Source organism: Camelina sativa, chromosome 7 (assembly GCF_030686135.1).
Source record: "Camelina sativa cultivar CO46 ecotype springtype chromosome 7, ASM3068613v1".
NCBI classification, from domain to species: domain Eukaryota; kingdom Viridiplantae; phylum Streptophyta; class Magnoliopsida; order Brassicales; family Brassicaceae; genus Camelina; species Camelina sativa.
This window is the reverse complement of record NC_141886.1, coordinates 13700903-13725988: the sequence shown is the minus strand read 5'-3', so window position 1 is coordinate 13725988 and position 25086 is coordinate 13700903.

Genomic DNA, 25086 nt, shown 5'->3' with positions numbered 1-25086 from the left:
AAAACCGAGAAAACATTGATTTAAAGCAGTAAACAGCTATGTTACTCTTTCTAGGGTGAAAGTATGTAACAATCTAATGCGTTTGACTAATTATAAGATTCCGGGTTTAAATTTGAGTGTTTAGACAACACTTATACCTATTTTGTTCCAAATAGGCTTAAAATGAGAAAACAGGCTAAAACCGAGAAAACATTAATTCGAAGCAGTAAACAGCTTTTTTTTGTGTTTCTAGTGTCAAAATGTGTGACAATCCAATGCATTTAACTAATTGTAAGAGTTCGGGAGGAATTTGGAGTGTTTAGACAACAATTATACCCATTTTGTCCCAAAACCGGCTAAAACCGAGAAAACATTGATTTAAAGCAGTAAACAGCTATGTTACTCTTTCTAGGGTGAAAATATGCAACAATCTAATGCGTTTGACTAATTTTAAGAGTTTGGGTTTAATTTGGAGTGTTTAGACAACACTTATACCTATTTTGTTCCAAATTAGGCTTAAAATGAGAAAACAGGCTAAAACCGAGAAAACATTGATTTAAAGCAGTAAACAGTTTTGTTTGTGTTTCTAGTGTCAAAATGTGTGACAATCCAATGCATTTAACTAATTGTAAGAGTTCGGGAGGAATTTGGAGTGTTTAGACAACAATTGTACCCATTTTGTCCCAAAACAGGCTAAAACCGAGAAATCATTGATTTAAAGCAGTAAACAGCTATGTTACTCTTTCTAGGGTCAAAATATGTAACAATCCAATGCATTTAACTAATTGTAAGAGTTCGGGAGGAATTTTGAGTGTTTAGACAACAATTATATCCATTTTGTCCCGAAACAGGCTTAAAACAAGAAAACAGGCTAAAACCGAGAAAACATTAATTCGAAGAAATAAACAGCTTTGTTACTGTTCCTAGGGTCAAAATATGTATTAATCAAATGCATTTGACTAATTGTAAGAGCTCGGGAGGAATTTAGAGTGTTTAGACAATAATTATACCCATTTTGTCCCAAAACAGGCTAAAACCGAGAAAACATTGATTTAAAGCAGTAAACAGCTATGTTACTCTTTCTAGGGTGAAAATATGTAACAATCTAATGCGTTTGACTAAATTATAAGAGTTCGGGTTTAATTTGGAGTGTTTAGACAACACTTATACCTATTTTGTTCCAAAATAGACTTAAAACGAGAAAACAGGCTAAAACCGAGAAAACGTTAATTCGAAGCAGTAAACAGCTTTGTTTGTGTTTTAAGTGTCAAAATGTGTGATAACCCAATACATTTGACTAATTGTAAGAGTTCGGGAGGAATTTGGAGTGTTTAGACAACAATTATACCCATTTTGTCCCAAAACAGGCTTAAAACAAGAAAACAGGCTAAGACCGAGAAAACATTAATTCGAAGAAATAAACAGCATTGTTACTGTTCCTAGGTTCAAAATATGTAATAATCCAATCATTTGACTAATTGTAAGAGCTCGGGATGAATTTGGAGTGTTTAGACAACAATTATACCCATTTTGTCCCAAAACCGGCTAAAACTGAGAAAACATTGATTTAAAGCAGTAAACAGCTATGTTACTCTTTCTAGGGTGAAAATATGCAACAATCTAATGCGTTTGACTAATTTTAAGAGTTCGGGTTTAATTTGGAGTGTTTAGACAACACTTATACCTATTTTGTTCCAAATGGGCTTAAAACGAGAAAACAGGCTAAAACCGAGAAAACATTAATTCGAAGCAGTAAACAGCTTTGTTTGTGTTTCTAGTGTCAAAATGTGTGACAATCCAATGCATTTAACTAATTGTAAGAGTTTGGGAGAAATTTGGAGTGTTTAGACAACAATTATACCCATTTTGTCCCAAAACAGGCTAAAACCGAGAAAACATTGATTTAAAGCAGTAAACAGCTATGTTACTCTTTCTAGGGTGAAAGTATGTAACAATCTAATGCGTTTGACTAATTATAAGATTCCGGGTTTAAATTTGAGTGTTTAGACAACACTTATACCTATTTTGTTCCAAATAGGCTTAAAATGAGAAAACAGGCTAAAACCGAGAAAACATTAATTCGAAGCAGTAAACAGCTTTTTTTTGTGTTTCTAGTGTCAAAATGTGTGACAATCCAATGCATTTAACTAATTGTAAGAGTTCGGGAGGAATTTGGAGTGTTTAGACAACAATTATACCCATTTTGTCCCAAAACCGGCTAAAACCGAGAAAACATTGATTTAAAGCAGTAAACAGCTATGTTACTCTTTCTAGGGTGAAAATATGCAACAATCTAATGCGTTTGACTAATTTTAAGAGTTTGGGTTTAATTTGGAGTGTTTAGACAACACTTATACCTATTTTGTTCCAAATTAGGCTTAAAATGAGAAAACAGGCTAAAACCGAGAAAACATTGATTTAAAGCAGTAAACAGTTTTGTTTGTGTTTCTAGTGTCAAAATGTGTGACAATCCAATGCATTTAACTAATTGTAAGAGTTCGGGAGGAATTTGGAGTGTTTAGACAACAATTGTACCCATTTTGTCCCAAAACAGGCTAAAACCGAGAAATCATTGATTTAAAGCAGTAAACAGCTATGTTACTCTTTCTAGGGTCAAAATATGTAACAATCCAATGCATTTAACTAATTGTAAGAGTTCGGGAGGAATTTTGAGTGTTTAGACAACAATTATATCCATTTTGTCCCGAAACAGGCTTAAAACAAGAAAACAGGCTAAAACCGAGAAAACATTAATTCGAAGAAATAAACAGCTTTGTTACTGTTCCTAGGGTCAAAATATGTATTAATCAAATGCATTTGACTAATTGTAAGAGCTCGGGAGGAATTTAGAGTGTTTAGACAATAATTATACCCATTTTGTCCCAAAACAGGCTAAAACCGAGAAAACATTGATTTAAAGCAGTAAACAGCTATGTTACTCTTTCTAGGGTGAAAATATGTAACAATCTAATGCGTTTGACTAAATTATAAGAGTTCGGGTTTAATTTGGAGTGTTTAGACAACACTTATACCTATTTTGTTCCAAAATAGACTTAAAACGAGAAAACAGGCTAAAACCGAGAAAACGTTAATTGGAAGCAGTAAACAGCTTTGTTTGTGTTTTAAGTGTCAAAATGTGTGATAACCCAATGCATTTGACTAATTGTAAGAGTTCGGGAGGAATTTGGAGTGTTTAGACAACAATTATACCCATTTTGTCCCAAAACAGGCTTAAAACAAGAAAACAGGCTAAGACCGAGAAAACATTAATTCGAAGAAATAAACAGCATTGTTACTGTTCCTAGGGTCAAAATATGTAATAATCCAATCATTTGACTAATTGTAAGAGCTCGGGATGAATTTGGAGTGTTTAGACAACAATTATACCCATTTTGTCCCAAAACCGGCTAAAACCGAGAAAACATTGATTTAAAGCAGTAAACAGCTATGTTACTCTTTCTAGGGTGAAAATATGCAACAATCTAATGCGTTTGACTAATTTTAAGAGTTCGGGTTTAATTTGGAGTGTTTAGACAACACTTATACCTATTTTGTTCCAAAATAGGCTTAAAATGAGAAAACAGGCTAAAACCGAGAAAACATTGATTTAAAGCAGTAAACAGTTTTGTTTGTGTTTCTAGTGTCAAAATGTGTGACAATCCAATGCATTTAACTAATTGTAAGAGTTCGGGAGGAATTTGGAGTGTTTAGACAACAATTGTACCCATTTTGTCCCAAAACAGGCTAAAACCGAGAAATCATTGATTTAAAGCAGTAAACAGCTATGTTACTCTTTGTAGGGTGAAAGTATGTAACAATCCAATGCATTTAACTAATTGTAAGAGTTCGGGAGGAATTTTGAGTGTTTAGACAACAATTATATCCATTTTGTCCCGAAACAGGCTTAAAACAAGAAAACAGGCTAAAACCGAGAAAACATTAATTCGAAAAAATAAACAGCTTTGTTACTGTTCCTAGGGTCAAAATATGTATTAATCAAATGCATTTGACTAATTGTAAGAGCTCGGGAGGAATTTAGAGTGTTTAGACAATAATTATACCCATTTTGTCCCAAAACAGGCTAAAACCGAGAAAACATTGATTTAAAGCAGTAAACAGCTATGTTACTCTTTCTAGGGTGAAAATATGTAACAATCTAATGCGTTTGACTAAATTATAAGAGTTCGGGTTTAATTTGGAGTGTTTAGACAACACTTATACCTATTTTGTTCCAAAATAGACTTAAAACGAGAAAACAGGCTAAAACCAAGAAAACGTTAATTCGAAGCAGTAAACAGCTTTGTTTGTGTTTTAAGTGTCAAAATGTGTGATAACCCAATGCATTTGACTAATTGTAAGAGTTCGGGAGGAATTTGGAGTGTTTAGACAACAATTATACCCATTTTGTCCCAAAACAGGCTTAAAACAAGAAAACAGGCTAAGACCGAGAAAACATTAATTCGAAGAAATAAACAGCTTTGTTACTGTTCCTAGGGTCAAAATATGTAATAATCCAATCATTTGACTAATTGTAAGAGCTCGGCATGAATTTGGAGTGTTTAGACAACAATTATACCCATTTTGTCCCAAAACCGGCTAAAACCGAGAAAACATTGATTTAAAGCAGTAAACAGCTATGTTACTCTTTCTAGGGTGAAAATATGCAACAATCTAATGCGTTTGACTAATTTTAAGAGTTCGGGTTTAATTTGGAGTGTTTAGACAACACTTATACCTATTTTGTTCCAAAATAGGCTTAAAATGAGAAAACAGGCTAAAACCGAGAAAACATTGATTTAAAGCAGTAAACAGTTTTGTTTGTGTTTCTAGTGTCAAAATGTGTGACAATCCAATGCATTTAACTAATTGTAAGAGTTCGGGAGGAATTTGGAGTGTTTAGACAACAATTGTACCCATTTTGTCCCAAAACAGGCTAAAACCGAGAAATCATTGATTTAAAGCAGTAAACAGCTATGTTACTCTTTGTAGGGTGAAAGTATGTAACAATCCAATGCATTTAACTAATTGTAAGAGTTCGGGAGGAATTTTGAGTGTTTAGACAACAATTATATCCATTTTGTCCCGAAACAGGCTTAAAACAAGAAAACAGGCTAAAACCGAGAAAACATTAATTCGAAAAAATAAACAGCTTTGTTACTGTTCCTAGGGTCAAAATATGTATTAATCAAATGCATTTGACTAATTGTAAGAGCTCGGGAGGAATTTAGAGTGTTTAGACAATAATTATACCCATTTTGTCCCAAAACAGGCTAAAACCGAGAAAACATTGATTTAAAGCAGTAAACAGCTATGTTACTCTTTCTAGGGTGAAAATATGTAACAATCTAATGCGTTTGACTAAATTATAAGAGTTCGGGTTTAATTTGGAGTGTTTAGACAACACTTATACCTATTTTGTTCCAAAATAGACTTAAAACGAGAAAACAGGCTAAAACCAAGAAAACGTAAATTCGAAGCAGTAAACAGCTTTGTTTGTGTTTTAAGTGTCAAAATGTGTGATAACCCAATGCATTTGACTAATTGTAAGAGTTCGGGAGGAATTTGGAGTGTTTAGACAACAATTATACCCATTTTGTCCCAAAACAGGCTTAAAACAAGAAAACAGGCTAAGACCGAGAAAACATTAATTCGAAGAAATAAACAGCTTTGTTACTGTTCCTAGGGTCAAAATATGTAATAATCCAATCATTTGACTAATTGTAAGAGCTCGGCATGAATTTGGAGTGTTTAGACAACAATTATACCCATTTTGTCCCAAAACCGGCTAAAACCGAGAAAACATTGATTTAAAGCAGTAAACAGCTATGTTACTCTTTCTAGGGTGAAAATATGCAACAATCTAATGCGTTTGACTAATTTTAAGAGTTTGGGTTTAATTTGGAGTGTTTAGACAACACTTATACCTATTTTGTTCCAAATAGGCTTAAAACGAGAAAACAGGCTAAAACCGAGAAAACATTAATTCGAAGCAGTAAACAGCTTTGTTTGTGTTTCTAGTGTCAAAATGTGTGACAATCCAATGCATTTAACTAATTGTAAGAGTTTGGGAGAAATTTGGAGTGTTTAGACAACAATTATACCCATTTTGTCCCAAAACAGGCTTAAAACAAGAAAACAGGCTAAAACCGAGAAAACATTAATTCGAAGAAATAAACAGCTTTGTTACTGTTCCTAGGGTCAAAATATGTAACAATCTAATGCGTTTGACTAATTATAAGAGTTCGGGTTTAAATTGGAGTGTTTAGACAACACTTATACCTATTTTGTTCCAAAATAGGCTTAAAATGAGAAAACAGGCTAAAACCGCGAAAACATTAATTCGAAGCAGTAAACAGCTTTGTTTGTGTTTCTAGTGTCAAAATGTGTGACAATCCAATGCATTTAACTAATTGTAAGAGTTCGGGAGGAATTTGGAGTGTTTAGACAACAATTGTACCCATTTTGTCCCAAAACAGGCTAAAACCGAGAAAACATTGATTTAAAGCAGTAAACAGCTATGTTACTCTTTCTAGGGTCAAAATATGTAACAATCCAATGCATTTAACTAATTGTAAGAGTTCGGGAGGAATTTTGAGTGTTTAGACAACAATTATATCCATTTTGTCCCGAAACAGGCTTAAAACAAGAAAACAGGCTAAAACCGAGAAAACATTAATTCGAAGAAATAAACAGCTTTGTTACTGTTCCTAGGGTCAAAATATGTATTAATCAAATGCATTTGACTAATTGTAAGAGCTCGGGAGGAATTTAGAGTGTTTAGACAATAATTATACCCATTTTGTCCCAAAACAGGCTAAAACCGAGAAAACATTGATTTAAAGCAGTAAACAGCTATGTTACTCTTTCTAGGGTGAAAATATGTAACAATCTAATGCGTTTGACTAAATTATAAGAGTTCGGGTTTAATTTGGAGTGTTTAGACAACACTTATACCTATTTTGTTCCAAAATAGACTTAAAACGAGAAAACAGGCTAAAACCGAGAAAACGTTAATTGGAAGCAGTAAACAGCTTTGTTTGTGTTTTAAGTGTCAAAATGTGTGATAACCCAATGCATTTGACTAATTGTAAGAGTTCGGGAGGAATTTGGAGTGTTTAGACAACAATTATACCCATTTTGTCCCAAAACAGGCTTAAAACAAGAAAACAGGCTAAGACCGAGAAAACATTAATTCGAAGAAATAAACAGCATTGTTACTGTTCCTAGGGTCAAAATATGTAATAATCCAATCATTTGACTAATTGTAAGAGCTCGGGATGAATTTGGAGTGTTTAGACAACAATTATACCCATTTTGTCCCAAAACCGGCTAAAACCGAGAAAACATTGATTTAAAGCAGTAAACAGCTATGTTACTCTTTCTAGGGTGAAAATATGCAACAATCTAATGCGTTTGACTAATTTTAAGAGTTCGGGTTTAATTTGGAGTGTTTAGACAACACTTATACCTATTTTGTTCCAAATAGGCTTAAAATGAGAAAACAGGCTAAAACCGAGAAAACATTAATTCGAAGCAGTAAACAGCTTTGTTTGTGTTTCTAGTGTCAAAATGTGTGACAATCCAATGCATTTAACTAATTGTTAGAGTTCAGGAGGAATTTGGAGTGTTTAGACAACAATTATACCCATTTTGTCCCAAAACAGGCTAAAACTGAGAAAACATTGATTTAAAGCAGTAAACAGCTATGTTACTCTTTCTAGGGTGAAAATATGCAACAATCTAATGCGTTTGACTAATTATAAGAGTTCGGGTTTAAATTGGAGTGTTTAGACAACACTTATACCTATTTTGTTCCAAAATAGGCTTAAAATGAGAAAACAGGCTAAAACCGCGAAAACATTAATTCGAAGCAGTAAACAGCTTTGTTTGTGTTTCTAGTGTCAAAATGTGTGACAATCCAATGCATTTAACTAATTGTAAGAGTTCGGGAGGAATTTGGAGTGTTTAGACAACAATTGTACCCATTTTGTCCCAAAACAGGCTAAAACCGAGAAAACATTGATTTAAAGCAGTAAACAGCTATGTTACTCTTTCTAGGGTCAAAATATGTAACAATCCATTGCATTTAACTAATTGTAAGAGTTCGGGAATAATTTTGAGTGTTTAGACAACAATTATACCCATTTTGTCCCAAAACAGGCTTAAAACAAGAAAACATGCTAAAACCGAGAAAACATTAATTCGAAGAAATAAACAGCTTTGTTACTGTTCCTAGGGTCAAGATATGTAATAATCCAATGCATTTGACTAATTGTAAGAGCTCGGGAGGAATTTAGAGTGTTTAGACAATAATTATACCCATTTGTCCCAAAACAGGCTAAAACCGAGAAAACATTGATTTAAAGCAGTAAACAGCTATGTTACTCTTTCTAGGGTGAAAATATGTAACAATCTAATGCGTTTGACTTAATTATAAGAGTTCGGGTTTAATTTGGAGTGTTTAGACAACACTTATACCTATTTTGTTCCAAAATAGACTTAAAACCAGAAAACAAGCTAAAACCGAGAAAACGTTAATTCGAAGCAGTAAACAGCTTTGTTTGTGTTTTAAGTGTCAAAATGTGTCATAACCCAATGCTTTTGACTAATTGTAAGAGTTCGGGAGGAATTTGGAGTGTTTAGACAACAATTATACCCATTTTGTCCCAAAACAGGCTTAAAACAAGAAAACAGGCTAAAACCGAGAAAACATTAATTCGAAGCAGTAAACAGCTTTGTTTGTGTTTCTAGTGTCAAAATGTGTGATAATCCAATGCATTTAACTAATTGTAAGATTTCGGGAGGAATTTGGTGTGTTTAGACAACAATTATACCCATTTTGTCCCAAAACAGGCTAAAACCGAGAAAACATTGATTTAAAGCAGTAAACAGCTATGTTACTCTTTCTAGGGTGAAAATATGCAACAATCTAATGCGTTTGACTAATTATAAGAGTTCGGGTTTAAATTGGAGTGTTTAGACAACACTTATACCTATTTTGTTCCAAATAGGCTTAAAACGAGAAAACAGGCTAAAACCGAGAAAACATTAATTCGAAGCAGTAAACAGCTTTGTTTGTGTTTCTAGTGTCAAAATGTGTGACAATCCAATGCATTTAACTAATTGTAAGAGTTTGGGAGAAATTTGGAGTGTTTAGACAACAATTATACCTATTTTGTCCCAAAACAGGCTAAAACCGAGAAAACATTGATTTAAAGCAGTAAACAGCTATGTTACTCTTTGTAGGGTGAAAGTATGTAACAATCTAATGCGTTTGACTAATTATAAGAGTCCGGGTTTAATTTTGAGTGTTTAGACAACAATTATACCTATTCTGTTCCAAAATAGGCTTAAAACGAGAAAACAGGCTAAAACCGCGAAAACATTAATTGGAAGCAGTAAACAGCTTTGTTTGTGTTTCTAGTATCAAAATGTGTGACAATCGAATGCATTTGACTAATTGTAAGAGTTCGGGATGAATTTGGAGTGTTTAGACAACAATTATACCCATTTTGTCCCAAAACAGGCTTAAACCCGAGAAAACATTGATTTAAAGCAGTAAACAGCTATGTTACTGTTCCTAGGGTCAAATATGTAATATCTAATGCATTAGACTAATTGAGCTCGGGATGAATTTGGAGTGTTTAGACAACACTTATACCCATTTTGTCCCGAAACAGGCTAAACCCGAGAAAACATTGATTTAAAGCAGGAAACAGCTATGTTACTCTTTCTAGGGTCAAAATATGTAACAATCCAATGCATTTAACTAATTGTAAGAGTTCGGGAGGAATTTTGAGTGTTTAGACAACAATTATACCCATTTTGTCCCAAAACAGGCTTAAAACAAGAAAACAGGCTAAAACCGAGAAAACATTAATTCGAAGAAATAAACAGCTTTGTTACTGTTCCTAGGGTCAAAATATGTAAGAATCAAATGCATTTGACTAATTGTAAGAGCTCGGGAGGAATTTAGAGTGTTTAGACAATAATTATACCCATTTTGTCCCAAAACAGGCTAAAACCGAGAAAACATTGATTTAAAGCAGTAAACAGCTATGTTACTCTTTCTAGGGTCAAAATATGTAACAATCCAATGCATTTAACTAATTGTAAGAGTTCGGGAGGAATTTTGAGTGTTTAGACAACAATTATATCCATTTTGTCCCGAAACAGGCTTAAAACAAGAAAACAGGCTAAAACCGAGAAAACATTAATTCGAAGAAATAAACAGCTTTGTTACTGTTCCTAGGGTCAAAATATGTATTAATCAAATGCATTTGACTAATTGTAAGAGCTCGGGAGGAATTTAGAGTGTTTAGACAATAATTATACCCATTTTGTCCCAAAACAGGCTAAAACCGAGAAAACATTGATTTAAAGCAGTAAACAGCTATGTTACTCTTTCTAGGGTGAAAATATGTAACAATCTAATGCGTTTGACTAAATTATAAGAGTTCGGGTTTAATTTGGAGTGTTTAGACAACACTTATACCTATTTTGTTCCAAAATAGACTTAAAACGAGAAAACAGGCTAAAACCGAGAAAACGTTAATTCGAAGCAGTAAACAGCTTTGTCTGTGTTTTAAGTGTCAAAATGTGTGATAACCCAATGCTTTTCACTAATTGTAAGAGTTCGGGAGGAATTTGGAGTGTTTATACAACAATTAGACCCATTTTGTCCCAAAACAGGCTTAAAACAAGAAAACAGGCTAAAACCGAGAAAACATTAATTCGAAGAAATAAACAGCTTTGTTACTGTTCCTAGGGTCAAAATATGTAATAATCCAATCAATTGACTAATTGTAAGAGCTCGGGATGAATTTGGAGTGTTTAGACAACAATTATACCTATTTTGTCCCAAAACAGGCTAAAACCGAGAAGACATTGATTTAAAGCAGTAAACAGCTATGTTACTCTTTCTAGGGTGAAAATATGCAACAATCTAATGCGTTTGACTAATTATAAGAGTTCGGGTTTAATTTGGAGTGTTTAGACAACACTTATACCTATTTTGTTCGAAAATAGGCTTAAAATTAGAAAACAGGCTAAAACCGAGAAAACATTAATTCGAAGCAGTAAACAGCTTTGTTTGTGTTTCTAGTGTCAAAATGTGTGATAATCCAATGCATTTAACTAATTGTAAGAGTTCGGGAGGAATTTGGAGTGTTTAGACAACAATTATACCCATTTTGTCCCAAAACAGGCTAAAACCGAGAAAACATTGATTTAAAGCAGTAAACAGCTATGTTACTCTTTCTAGGGTGAACATATGCAACAATCTAATGCGTTTGACTAATTATAAGAGTTCGGGTTTAAATTGGAGTGTTTAGACAACACTTATACCTATTTTGTTCCAAATAGGCTTAAAACGAGAAAACAGGCTAAAACCGAGAAAACATTAATTCGAAGCAGTAAACAGCTTTGTTTTTGTTTCTAGTGTCAAAATGTGTGACAATCCAATGCATTTAACTAATTGTAAGAGTTTGGGAGAAATTTGGAGTGTTTAGACAACAATTATAGCCATTTTGTCCCAAAACAGGCTAAAACCGAGAAAACATTGATTTAAAGCAGTAAACAACTATGTTACTCTTTCTAGGGTGAAAGTATGTAACAATCTAATGCGTTTGACTAATTATAAGAGTCCGGGTTTAATTTGGAGTGTTTAGACAACAATTATACCTATTATGTTCCAAAATAGGCTTAAAACGAGAAAACAGGCTAAAACCGCGAAAATATTTATTAAAATCAGTAAACAGCTTTATTTGTGTTTCTGGGGTCAACATGTGTGACAATCAAATGCATTTGACTAATTGTAAGAGTTCAGGATGAATTTGGAGTGTTTAGACAACAATTATACCCATTTTGTCCCGAAACATGCTAAACCCAAGAAAACATTGATTTAAAGCAGTAAACAGCTATGTTACTGTTCCTAGGGTGAAAATATGCAACAATCTAATGCGTTTGACTAATTGTAAGAGCTCGGGATGAATTTGGAGTGTTTAGACAACACTTATACCTATTTTGTTCCAAAACAGGTATAAAATGAGAAAACAGGCTAAAACCGAGAAAACATTAATTCGAAGCAGTAAACAGCTTTGTTTGTGTTTCTAGTGTCAAAATGTGTGATAATCCAATGCATTTAACTAATTGTAAGAGTTCGGGAGGAATTTGGAGTGTTTAGACAACAATTATACCCATTTTGTCCCAAAACAGGCTAAAACCGAGAAAACATTGATTTAAAGCAGTAAACAGCTATGTTACTCTTTCTAGGGTGAAAATATGCAACATTCTAATGCGTTTGACTAATTATAAGAGTGCGGGTTTAAATTGGAGTGTTTAGACAACACTTATACCTATTTTGTTCCAAATAGGCTTAAAATGAGAAAACAGGCTAAAACCGAGAAAACATTAATTCGAAGCAGTAAACAGCTTTGTTTGTGTTTCTAGTGTCAAAATGTGTGACAATCCAATGCATTTAACTAATTGTAAGAGTTTGGGAGAAATTTGGAGTGTTTAGACAACAATTATACCCATTTTGTCCCAAAACAGGCTAAAACCGAGAAAACATTGATTTAAAGCAGTAAACAGCTATGTTACTCTTTCTAGGGTGAAAGTATGTAACAATCTAATGCGTTTGACTAATTATAAGAGTCCGGGTTTAAATTTGAGTGTTTAGACAACACTTATACCTATTTTGTTCCAAATAGGCTTAAAATGAGAAAACAGGCTAAAACCTAGAAAACATTAATTCGAAGCAGTAAACAGCTTTGTCTGTGTTTCTAGTGTCAAAATGTGTAACAATCCAATGCATTTAACTAATTGTAAGAGTTCGGGAGGAATTTGGAGTGTTTAGACAACAATTATACCCATTTTGTCCCAAAACAGGCTAAAACTGAGAAAACATTGATTTAAAGCAGTAAACAGCTATGTTACTCTTTCTAGGGTGAAAATATGCAACAATCTAATGCGTTTGACTAATTATAAGAGTTCGGGTTTAAATTGGAGTGTTTAGACAACACTTATACCTATTTTGTTCCAAAATAGGCTTAAAATGAGAAAACAGGCTAAAACCGCGAAAACATTAATTCGAAGCAGTAAACAGCTTTGTTTGTGTTTCTAGTGTCAAAATGTGTGACAATCCAATGCATTTAACTAATTGTAAGAGTTCGGGAGGAATTTGGAGTGTTTAGACAACAATTGTACCCATTTTGTCCCAAAACAGGCTAAAACCGAGAAAACATTGATTTAAAGCAGTAAACAGCTATGTTACTCTTTCTAGGGTCAAAATATGTAACAATCCATTGCATTTAACTAATTGTAAGAGTTCGGGAATAATTTTGAGTGTTTAGACAACAATTATACCCATTTTGTCCCAAAACAGGCTTAAAACAAGAAAACATGCTAAAACCGAGAAAACATTAATTCGAAGAAATAAACAGCTTTTTTACTGTTCCTAGGGTCAAGATATGTAATAATCCAATGCATTTGACTAATTGTAAAAGCTCGGGAGGAATTTAGAGTGTTTAGACAATAATTATACCCATTTGTCCCAAAACAGGCTAAAACCGAGAAAACATTGATTTAAAGCAGTAAACAGCTATGTTACTCTTTCTAGGGTGAAAATATGTAACAATCTAATGCGTTTGACTAAATTATAAGAGTTCGGGTTTAATTTGGAGTGTTTAGACAACACTTATACCTATTTTGTTCCAAAATAGACTTAAAACGAGAAAACAGGCTAAAACCAAGAAAACGTTAATTCGAAGCATTAAACAGCTTTGTTTGTGTTTTAAGTGTCAAAATGTGTCATAACCCAATGCTTTTGACTAATTGTAAGAGTTCGGGAGGAATTTGGAGTGTTTAGACAACAATTATACCCATTTTGTCCCAAAACAGGCTTAAAACAAGAAAACAGGCTAAAACCGAGAAAACATTAATTCGAAGAAATAAACAGCTTTGTTACTGTTCCTAGGGTTAAAATATGTAATAATCCAATCATTTGACTAATTGTAAGAGCTCGGGATGAATTTGGAGTGTTTAGACAACAATTATACCTATTTTGTCCCAAAACAGGCTAAAACCGAGAAGACATTGATTTAAAGCAGTAAACAGCTATGTTACTCTTTCTAGGGTGAAAATATGCAACAATCTAATGCGTTTGACTAATTATAAGAGTTCGGGTTTAATTTGGAGTGTTTAGACAACACTTATACCTATTTTGTTCCAAAATAGGCTTAAAATGAGAAAACAGGCTAAAACCGAGAAAACATTAATTCGAAGCAGTAAACAGCTTTGTTTGTGTTTCTAGTGTCAAAATGTGTGATAATCCAATGCATTTAACTAATTGTAAGATTTCGGGAGGAATTTGGTGTGTTTAGACAACAATTATACCCATTTTGTCCCAAAACAGGCTAAAACCGAGAAAACATTGATTTAAAGCAGTAAACAGCTATGTTACTCTTTCTAGGGTGAAAATATGTAACAATCTAATGCGTTTGACTAATTATAAGAGTTCGGGTTTAAATTGAAGTGTTTAGACAACACTTATACCTATTTTGTTCCAAATAGGCTTAAAACGAGAAAACAGGCTAAAACCGAGAAAACATTAATTCGAAGCTGTAAACAGCTTTGTTTGTGTTTCTAGTGTCAAAATGTGTGACAATCCAATGCATTTAACTAATTGTAAGAGTTTGGGAGAAATTTGGAGTGTTTAGACAACAATTATACCCATTTTGTCCCAAAACAGGCTAAAACCGAGAAAACATTGATTTAAAGCAGTAAACAGCTATGTTACTCTTTCTAGGGTGAAAGTATGTAACAATCTAATGCGTTTGACTAATTATAAGAGTCCGGGTTTAATTTTGAGTGTTTAGACAACAATTATACCTATTCTGTTCCAAAATAGGCTTAAAACGAGAAAACAGGCTAAAACCGCGAAAATATTTATGAAAATCAGTAAACAGCTTTATTTGTGTTTCTGGGGTCAACATGTGTGACAATCAAATGCATTTGACTAATTGTAAGAGTTCGGGATGAATTTGGAGTGTTTAGACAACAATTATACCCATTTTGTCCCGAAACATGCTAAACCCGAGAAAACATTGATTTAAAGCAGTAAACAGCTATGTTACTGTTCCTAGGGTCAAATATGTAATATCTAATGCATTAGACTAATTGAGCTCGGGATGAATTTGGAGTGTTTAGACAACACTTATACCCATTTTGTCCCGAAACAGGCTAAACCCGAGAAAACATTGATTTAAAGCAGTAAACAGCTATGTTACTCTTTCTAGGGTCAAAATATGTAACAATCCAATGCATTTAACTAATTGTAAGAGTTCGGGAGGAATTTTGAGTGTTTAGACAACAATTATACCCATTTTGTCCCAAAACAGGCTTAAAACAAGAAAACAGGCTAAAACCGAGAAAACATTAATTCGAAGAAATAAACAGCTTTGTTACTGTTCCTAGGGTCAAAATATGTATGAATCAAATGCATTTGACTAATTGTAAGAGCTCGGGAGGAATTTAGAGTGTTTAGACAATAATTATACCTATTTTGTCCCAAAACAGGCTAAAACCGAGAAAACATTGATTTAAAGCAGTAAACAGCTATGTTACTCTTTCTAGGGTGAAAATATGTAACAATCTAATGCGTTTGACTAAATTATAAGAGTTCGGGTTTAATTTGGAGTGTTTAGACAACACTTATACCTATTTTGTTCCAAAATAGACTTAAAACGAGAAAACAGGCTAAAACCGAGAAAACGTTAATTCGAAGCAGTAAACAGCTTTGTTTGTGTTTTAAGTGTCAAAATGTGTGATAACCCAATGCTTTTCACTAATTGTAAGAGTTCGGGAGGAATTTGGAGTGTTTAGACAACAATTATACCCATTTTGTCCCAAAACAGGCTTAAAACAAGAAAACAGGCTAAAACCGAGAAAACATTAATTCGAAGAAATAAACAGCTTTGTTACTGTTCCTAGGGTCAAAATATGTAATAATCCAATCATTTGACTAATTGTAAGAGCTCGGGATGAATTTGGAGTGTTTAGACAACAATTATACCTATTTTGTCCCAAAACAGGCTAAAACCGAGAAGACATTGATTTAAAGCAGTAAACAGCTATGTTACTCTTTCTAGGGTGAAAATATGCAACAATCTAATGCGTTTGACTAATTATAAGAGTTCGGGTTTAATTTGGAGTGTTTAGACAACACTTATACCTATTTTGTTCGAAAATAGGCTTAAAATTAGAAAACAGGCTAAAACCGAGAAAACATTAATTCGAAGCAGTAAACAGCTTTGTTTGTGTTTCTAGTGTCAAAATGTGTGATAATCCAATGCATTTAACTAATTGTAAGAGTTCGGGAGGAATTTGGAGTGTTTAGACAACAATTATACCCATTTTGTCCCAAAACAGGCTAAAACCGAGAAAACATTGATTTAAAGCAGTAAACAGCTATGTTACTCTTTCTAGGGTGAACATATGCAACAATCTAATGCGTTTGACTAATTATAAGAGTTCGGGTTTAAATTGGAGTGTTTAGACAACACTTATACCTATTTTGTTCCAAATAGGCTTAAAACGAGAAAACAGGCTAAAACCGAGAAAACATTAATTCGAAGCAGTAAACAGCTTTGTTTGTGTTTCTAGTGTCAAAATGTGTGACAATCCAATGCATTTAACTAATTGTAAGAGTTTGGGAGAAATTTGGAGTGTTTAGACAACAATTATAGCCATTTTGTCCCAAAACAGGCTAAAACCGAGAAAACATTGATTTAAAGCAGTAAACAACTATGCTACTCTTTCTAGGGTGAAAGTATGTAACAATCTAATGCGTTTGACTAATTATAAGAGTCCGGGTTTAATTTGGAGTGTTTAGACAACAATTATACCTATTATGTTCCAAAATAGGCTTAAAACGAGAAAACAGGCTAAAACCGCGAAAATATTTATTAAAATCAGTAAACAGCTTTATTTGTGTTTCTGGGGTCAACATGTGTGACAATCAAATGCATTTGACTAATTGTAAGAGTTCGGGATGAATTTGGAGTGTTTAGACAACAATTATACCCATTTTGTCCCGAAACATGCTAAACCCGAGAAAACATTGATTTAAAGCAGTAAACAGCTATGTTACTGTTCCTAGGGTGAAAATATGCAACAATCTAATGCGTTTGACTAATTGTAAGAGCTCGGGATGAATTTGGAGTGTTTAGACAACACTTATACCTATTTTGTTCCAAAACAGGTATAAAATGAGAAAACAGGCTAAAACCGAGAAAACATTAATTCGAAGCAGTAAACAGCTTTGTTTGTGTTTCTAGTGTCAAAATGTGTGATAATCCAATGCATTTAACTAATTGTAAGAGTTCGGGAGGAATTTGGAGTGTTTAGACAACAATTATACCCATTTTGTCCCAAAACAGGCTAAAACCGAGAAAACATTGATTTAAAGCAGTAAACAGCTATGTTACTCTTTCTAGGGTGAAAATATGCAACATTCTAATGCGTTTGACTAATTATAAGAGTGCGGGTTTAAATTGGAGTGTTTAGACAACACTTATACCTATTTTGTTCCAAATAGGCTTAAAATGAGAAAACAGGCTAAAACCGAGAAAACATTAATTCGAAGCAGTAAACAGCTTTGTTTGTGTTTCTAGTGTCAAAATGTGTGACAATCCAATGCATTTAACTAATTGTAAGAGTTTGGGAGAAATTTGGAGTGTTTAGACAACAATTATACCTATTTTGTCCCAAAACAGGCTAAAACCGAGAAAACATTGATTTAAAGCAGTAAACAGCTATGTTACTCTTTGTAGGGTGAAAGTATGTAACAATCTAATGCGTTTGACTAATTATAAGAGTCCGGGTTTAATTTTGAGTGTTTAGACAACAATTATACCTATTCTGTTCCAAAATAGGCTTAAAACGAGAAAACAGGCTAAAACCGCGAAAATATTTATTAAAATCAGTAAACAGCTTTATTTGTGTTTCTGGGGTCAACATGTGTGACAATCAAATGCATTTGACTAATTGTAAGATTTCGGGATGAATTTGGAGTGTTTAGACAACAATTATACCCATTTTGTCCCGAAACATGCTAAACCCGAGAAAACATTGATTTAAAGCAGTAAACAGCTATGTTACTGTTCCTAGGGTCAAATATGTAATATCTAATGCATTAGACTAATTGAGCTCGGGATGAATTTGGAGTGTTTAGACAACACTTATACCCATTTTGTCCCGAAACAGGCTAAACCCGAGAAAACATTGATTTAAAGCAGTAAACAGCTATGTTACTCTTTCTAGGGTCAAAATATGTAACAATCCAATGCATTTAACTAATTGTAAGAGTTCGGGAGGAATTTTGAGTGTTTAGACAACAATTATACCCATTTTGTCCCAAAACAGGCTTAAAACAAGAAAACAGGCTAAAACCGAGAAAACATTAATTCGAAGAAATAAACAGCTTTGTTACTGTTCCTAGGGTCAAAATATGTAAGAATCAAATGCATTTGACTAATTGTAAGAGTTCGGGAGGAATTTGGAGTGTTTAGACAACAATTATACCCATTTTGTCCCAAAACAGGCTAAAACCGAGAAAACATTGATTTAAAGCAGTAAACAGCTATGTTACTCTTTCTAGGGTGAACATATGCAACAATCTAATGCGTTTGACTAATTATAAGAGTTCGGGTTTAAATTGGAGTGTTTAGACAACACTTATACCTATTTTGTTCCAAATAGGCTTAAAACGAGAAAACAGGCTAAAACCGAGAAAACATTAATTCGAAGCAGTAAACAGCTTTGTTTGTGTTTCTAGTGTCAAAATGTGTGACAATCCAATGCATTTAACTAATTGTAAGAGTTTGGGAGAAATTTGGAGTGTTTAGACAACAATTATACCCATTTTGTCCCAAAACAGGCTAAAACCGAGAAAACATTGATTTAAAGCAGTAAACAACTATGTTACTCTTTCTAGGGTGAAAGTATGTAACAATCTAATGCGTTTGACTAATTATAAGAGTCCGGGTTTAATTTGGAGTGTTTAGACAACAATTATACCTATTATGTTCCAAAATAGGGTTAAAACGAGAAAACAGGCTAAAACCGCGAAAATATTTATTAAAATCAGTAAACAGCTTTATTTGTGTTTCTGGGGTCAACATGTGTGACAATCAAATGCATTTGACTAATTGTAAGAGTTCGGGATGAATTTGGAGTGTTTAGACAACAATTATACCCATTTTGTCCCGAAACATGCTAAACCCGAGAAAACATTGATTTAAAGCAGTTAACAGCTATGTTACTGTTCCTAGGGTGAAAATATGCAACAATCTAATGCGTTTGACTAATTGTAAGAGCTCGGGATGAATTTGGAGTGTTTAGACAACACTTATACCTATTTTGTTCCAAAACAGGTATAAAATGAGAAAACAGGCTAAAACCGAGAAAACATTAATTCGAAGCAGTAAACAGCTTTGTTTGTGTTTCTAGTGTCAAAATGTGTGATAATCCAATGCTTTTAACTAATTGTAAGAGTTCGGGAGGAATTTGGAGTGTTTAGACAACAATTATACCCATTTTGTCCCAAAACAGGCTAAAACCGAGAAAACATTGATTTAAAGCAGTAAACAGCTATGTTACTCTTTCTAGGGTGAAAATATGCAACATTCTAATGCGTTTGACTAATTATAAGAGTGCGGGTTTAAATTGGAGTGTTTAGACAACACTTATACCTAATTTGTTCCAAATAGGCTTAAAATGAGAAAACAGGCTAAAACCGAGAAAACATTAATTCGAAGCAGTAAACAGCTTTGTTTGTGTTTCTAGTGTCAAAATGTGTGACAATCCAATGCATTTAACTAATTGTAAGAGTTTGGGAGAAATTTGGAGTGTTTAGACAACAATTATACCCATTTTGTCCCAAAACAGGCTAAAACCGAGAAAACATTGATTTAAAGCAGTAAACAGCTATGTTACTCTTTCTATGGTGAAAGTATGTAACAATCTAATGCGTTTGACTAATTATAAGAGTCCGGGTTTAAATTTGAGTGTTTAGACAACACTTATACCTATTTTGTTCCAAATAGGCTTAAAATGAGAAAACAGGCTAAAACCTAGAAAACATTAATTCGAAGCAGTAAACAGCTTTGTCTGTGTTTCTAGTGTCAAAATGTGTAACAATCCAATGCATTTAACTAATTGTAAGAGTTCGGGAGGAATTTGGAGTGTTTAGACAACAATTATACCCATTTTGTCCCAAAACAGGCTAAAACTGAGAAAACATTGATTTAAAGCAGTAAACAGCTATGTTACTCTTTCTAGGGTGAAAATATGCATCAATCTAATGCGTTTGACTAATTATAAGAGTTCGGGTTTAAATTGGAGTGTTTAGACAACACTTATACCTATTTTGTTCCAAAATAGGCTTAAAATGAGAAAACAGGCTAAAACCGCGAAAACATTAATTCGAAGAAGTAAACAGCTTTGTTTGTGTTTCTAGTGTCAAAATGTGTGACAATCCAATGCATTTAACTAATTGTAAGAGTTCGGGAGGAATTTGGAGTGTTTAGACAACAATTGTACCCATTTTGTCCCAAAACAGGCTAAAACCGAGAAAACATTGATTTAAAGCAGTAAACAGCTATGTTACTCTTTCTAGGGTCAAAATATGTAACAATCCATTGCATTTAACTAATTGTAAGAGTTCGGGAATAATTTTGAGTGTTTAGACAACAATTATACCCATTTTGTCCCAAAACAGGCTTAAAACAAGAAAACATGCTAAAACCGAGAAAACATTAATTCGAAGAAATAAACAGCTTTTTTACTGTTCCTAGGGTCAAGATATGTAATAATCCAATGCATTTGACTAATTGTAAAAGCTCGGGAGGAATTTAGAGTGTTTAGACAATAATTATACCCATTTGTCCCAAAACAGGCTAAAACCGAGAAAACATTGATTTAATGCAGTAAACAGCTATGTTACTCTTTCTAGGGTGAAAATATGTAACAATCTAATGTGTTTGACTAAATTATAAGAGTTCGGGTTTAATTTGGAGTGTTTAGACAACACTTATACCTATTTTGTTCCAAAATAGACTTAAAACGAGAAAACAGGCTAAAACCAAGAAAACGTTAATTCGAAGCATTAAACAGCTTTGTTTGTGTTTTAAGTGTCAAAATGTGTCATAACCCAATGCTTTTGACTAATTGTAAGAGTTCGGGAGGAATTTGGAGTGTTTAGACAACAATTATACCCATTTTGTCCTAAAACAGGCTTAAAACAAGAAAACAGGCTAAAACCGAGAAAACATTAATTCGAAGAAATAAACAGCTTTGTTACAATCATTTGACTAATTGTAAGAGCTCGGGATGAATTTGGAGTGTTTAGACAACAATTATACCTATTTTGTCCCAAAACAGGCTAAAACCGAGAAGACATTGATTTAAAGCAGTAAACAGCTATGTTACTCTTTCTAGGGTGAAAATATGCAACAATCTAATGCGTTTGACTAATTATAAGAGTTCGGGTTTAATTTGGAGTGTTTAGACAACACTTATACCTATTTTGTTCCAAAATAGGCTTAAAATGAGAAAACAGGCTAAAACCGAGAAAACATTAATTCGAAGCAGTAAACAGCTTTGTTTGTGTTTCTAGTGTCAAAATGTGTGATAATCCAATGCATTTAACTAATTGTAAGATTTCGGGAGGAATTTGGTGTGTTTAGACAACAATTATACCCATTTTGTCCCAAAACAGGCTAAAACCGAGAAAACATTGATTTAAAGCAGTAAACAGCTATGTTACTCTTTCTAGGGTGAAAATATGCAACAATCTAATGCGTTTGACTAATTATAAGAGTTCGGGTTTAAATTGAAGTGTTTAGACAACACTTATACCTATTTTGTTCCAAATAGGCTTAAAACGAGAAAACAGGCTAAAACCGAGAAAACATTAATTCGAAGCTGTAAACAGCTTTGTTTGTGTTTCTTGTGTCAAAATGTGTGACAATCCAATGCATTTAACTAATTGTAAGAGTTTGGGAGAAATTTGGAGTGTTTAGACAACAATTATACCCATTTTGTCCCAAAACAGGCTAAAACCGAGAAAACATTGATTTAAAGCAGTAAACAGCTATGTTACTCTTTCTAGGGTGAAAGTATGTAACAATCTAATGCGTTTGACTAATTATAAGAGTCCGGGTTTAATTTTGAGTGTTTAGACAACAATTATACCTATTCTGTTCCAAAATAGGCTTAAAACGAGAAAACAGGCTAAAACCGCGAAAATATTTATGAAAATCAGTAAACAGCTTTATTTGTGTTTCTGGGGTCAACATGTGTGACAATCAAATGCATTTGACTAATTGTAAGAGTTCGGGATGAATTTGGAGTGTTTAGACAACAATTATACCCATTTTGTCCCGAAACATGCTAAACCCGAGAAAACATTGATTTAAAGCAGTAAACAGCTATGTTACTGTTCCTAGGGTCAAATATGTAATATCTAATGCATTTGACTAATTGTAAGAGCTCGGGATGAATTTGGAGTGTTTAGACAACACTTATACCCATTTTGTCCCGAAACAGGCTAAACCCGAGAAAACAATGATTTAAAGCAGTAAACAGCTATGTTACTCTTTCTAGGGTCAAAATATGTAACAATCCAATGCATTTAACTAATTGTAAGAGTTCGGGAGGAATTTTGAGTGTTTAGACAACAATTATACCCATTTTGTCCCGAAACAGGCTTAAAACAAGAAAACCGGCTAAAACCGAGAAAACATTAATTCGAAGAAATATACAGCTTTGTTACTGTTCCTAGGGTCAAAATATGTAATAATCAAATGCATTTGACTAATTGTAAGAGCTCGGGAGGAATTTAGAGTGTTTAGACAATAATTATACCCATTTTGTCCCAAAACAGGCTAAAACCGAGAAAACATTGATTTAAAGCAGTAAACAGCTATGTTACTCTTTCTAGGGTGAAAATATGTAACAATCTAATGCGTTTGACTAAATTATAAGAGTTCGGGTTTAATTTGGAGTGTTTAGACAACACTTATACCTATTTTGTTCCAAAATAGACTTAAAACGAGAAAACAGGCTAAAACCGAGAAAACGTTAATTCGAAGCAGTAAACAGCTTTGTTTGTGTTTTAAGTGTCAAAATGTGTGATAACCCAATGCTTTTCACTAATTGTAAGAGTTCGGGAGGAATTTGGAGTGTTTAGACAACACTTATACCCATTTTGTCCCAAAACAGGCTTAAAACAAGAAAACAGGCTAAAACCGAGAAAACATTAATTCGAAGAAATAAACAGCTTTGTTACTGTTTCTAGGGTCAAAATATGTAATAATCCAATCATTTGACTAATTGTAAGAGCTCGGGATGAATTTGGAGTGTTTAGACAACAATTATACCTATTTTGTCCCAAAATAGGCTAAAACCGAGAAGACATTGATTTAAAGCAGTAAACAGCTATGTTACTCTTTCTAGGGTGAAAATATGCAACAATCTAATGCGTTTAACTAATTATAAGATTTCAGGTTGAATTTGGAGTGTTTAGACAACACTTATACCTATTTTGTTCCAAAATAGGCTTAAAATGAGAAAACAGGCTAAAACCGCGAAAACATTAATTCGAAGCAGTAAACAGCTTTGTTTGTGTTTCTAGTTTCAAAATGTGTGACAATCCAATGCATTTAACTAATTGTAAGAGTTCGGGAGGAATTTGGAGTGTTTAGACAACAATTATACCCATTTTGTCCCAAAACAGGCTTAAAACAAGAAAACAGGCTAAAACCGAGAAAACATTAATTCGAAGAAATAAACAGCTTTGTTACTGTTCCTAGGGTCAAAATATGTAATAATCCAATCATTTGACTAATTGTAAGAGCTCGGGATGAATTTGGAGTGTTTAGACAACAATTATACCTATTTTGTCCCAAAACAGGCTAAAACCGAGAAGACATTGATTTAAAGCAGTAAACAGCTATGTTACTCTTTCTAGGGTGAAAATATGCAACAATCTAATGCGTTTGACTAATTATAAGAGTTCGGGTTTAATTTGGAGTGTTTAGACAACACTTATACCTATTTTGTTCGAAAATAGGCTTAAAATTAGAAAACAGGCTAAAACCGAGAAAACATTAATTCGAAGCAGTAAACAGCTTTGTTTGTGTTTCTAGTGTCAAAATGTGTGATAATCCAATGCATTTAACTAATTGTAAGAGTTCGGGAGGAATTTGGAGTGTTTAGACAACAATTATACCCATTTTGTCCCAAAACAGGCTAAAACCGAGAAAACATTGATTTAAAGCAGTAAACAGCTATGTTACTCTTTCTATGGTGAAAGTATGTAACAATCTAATGCGTTTGACTAATTATAAGAGTCCGGGTTTAAATTTGAGTGTTTAGACAACACTTATACCTATTTTGTTCCAAAATAGACTTAAAACGAGAAAACAGGCTAAAACCAAGAAAACGTTAATTCGAAGCATTAAACAGCTTTGTTTGTGTTTTAAGTGTCAAAATGTGTCATAACCCAATGCTTTTGACTAATTGTAAGAGTTCGGGAGGAATTTGGAGTGTTTAGACAACAATTATACCCATTTTGTCCTAAAACAGGCTTAAAACAAGAAAACAGGCTAAAACCGAGAAAACATTAATTCGAAGAAATAAACAGCTTTGTTACAATCATTTGACTAATTGTAAGAGCTCGGGATGAATTTGGAGTGTTTAGACAACAATTATACCTATTTTGTCCCAAAACAGGCTAAAACCGAGAAGACATTGATTTAAAGCAGTAAACAGCTATGTTACTCTTTCTAGGGTGAAAATATGCAACAATCTAATGCGTTTGACTAATTATAAGAGTTCGGGTTTAATTTGGAGTGTTTAGACAACACTTATACCTATTTTGTTCCAAAATAGGCTTAAAATGAGAAAACAGGCTAAAACCGAGAAAACATTAATTCGAAGCAGTAAACAGCTTTGTTTGTGTTTCTAGTGTCAAAATGTGTGATAATCCAATGCATTTAACTAATTGTAAGATTTCGGGAGGAATTTGGTGTGTTTAGACAACAA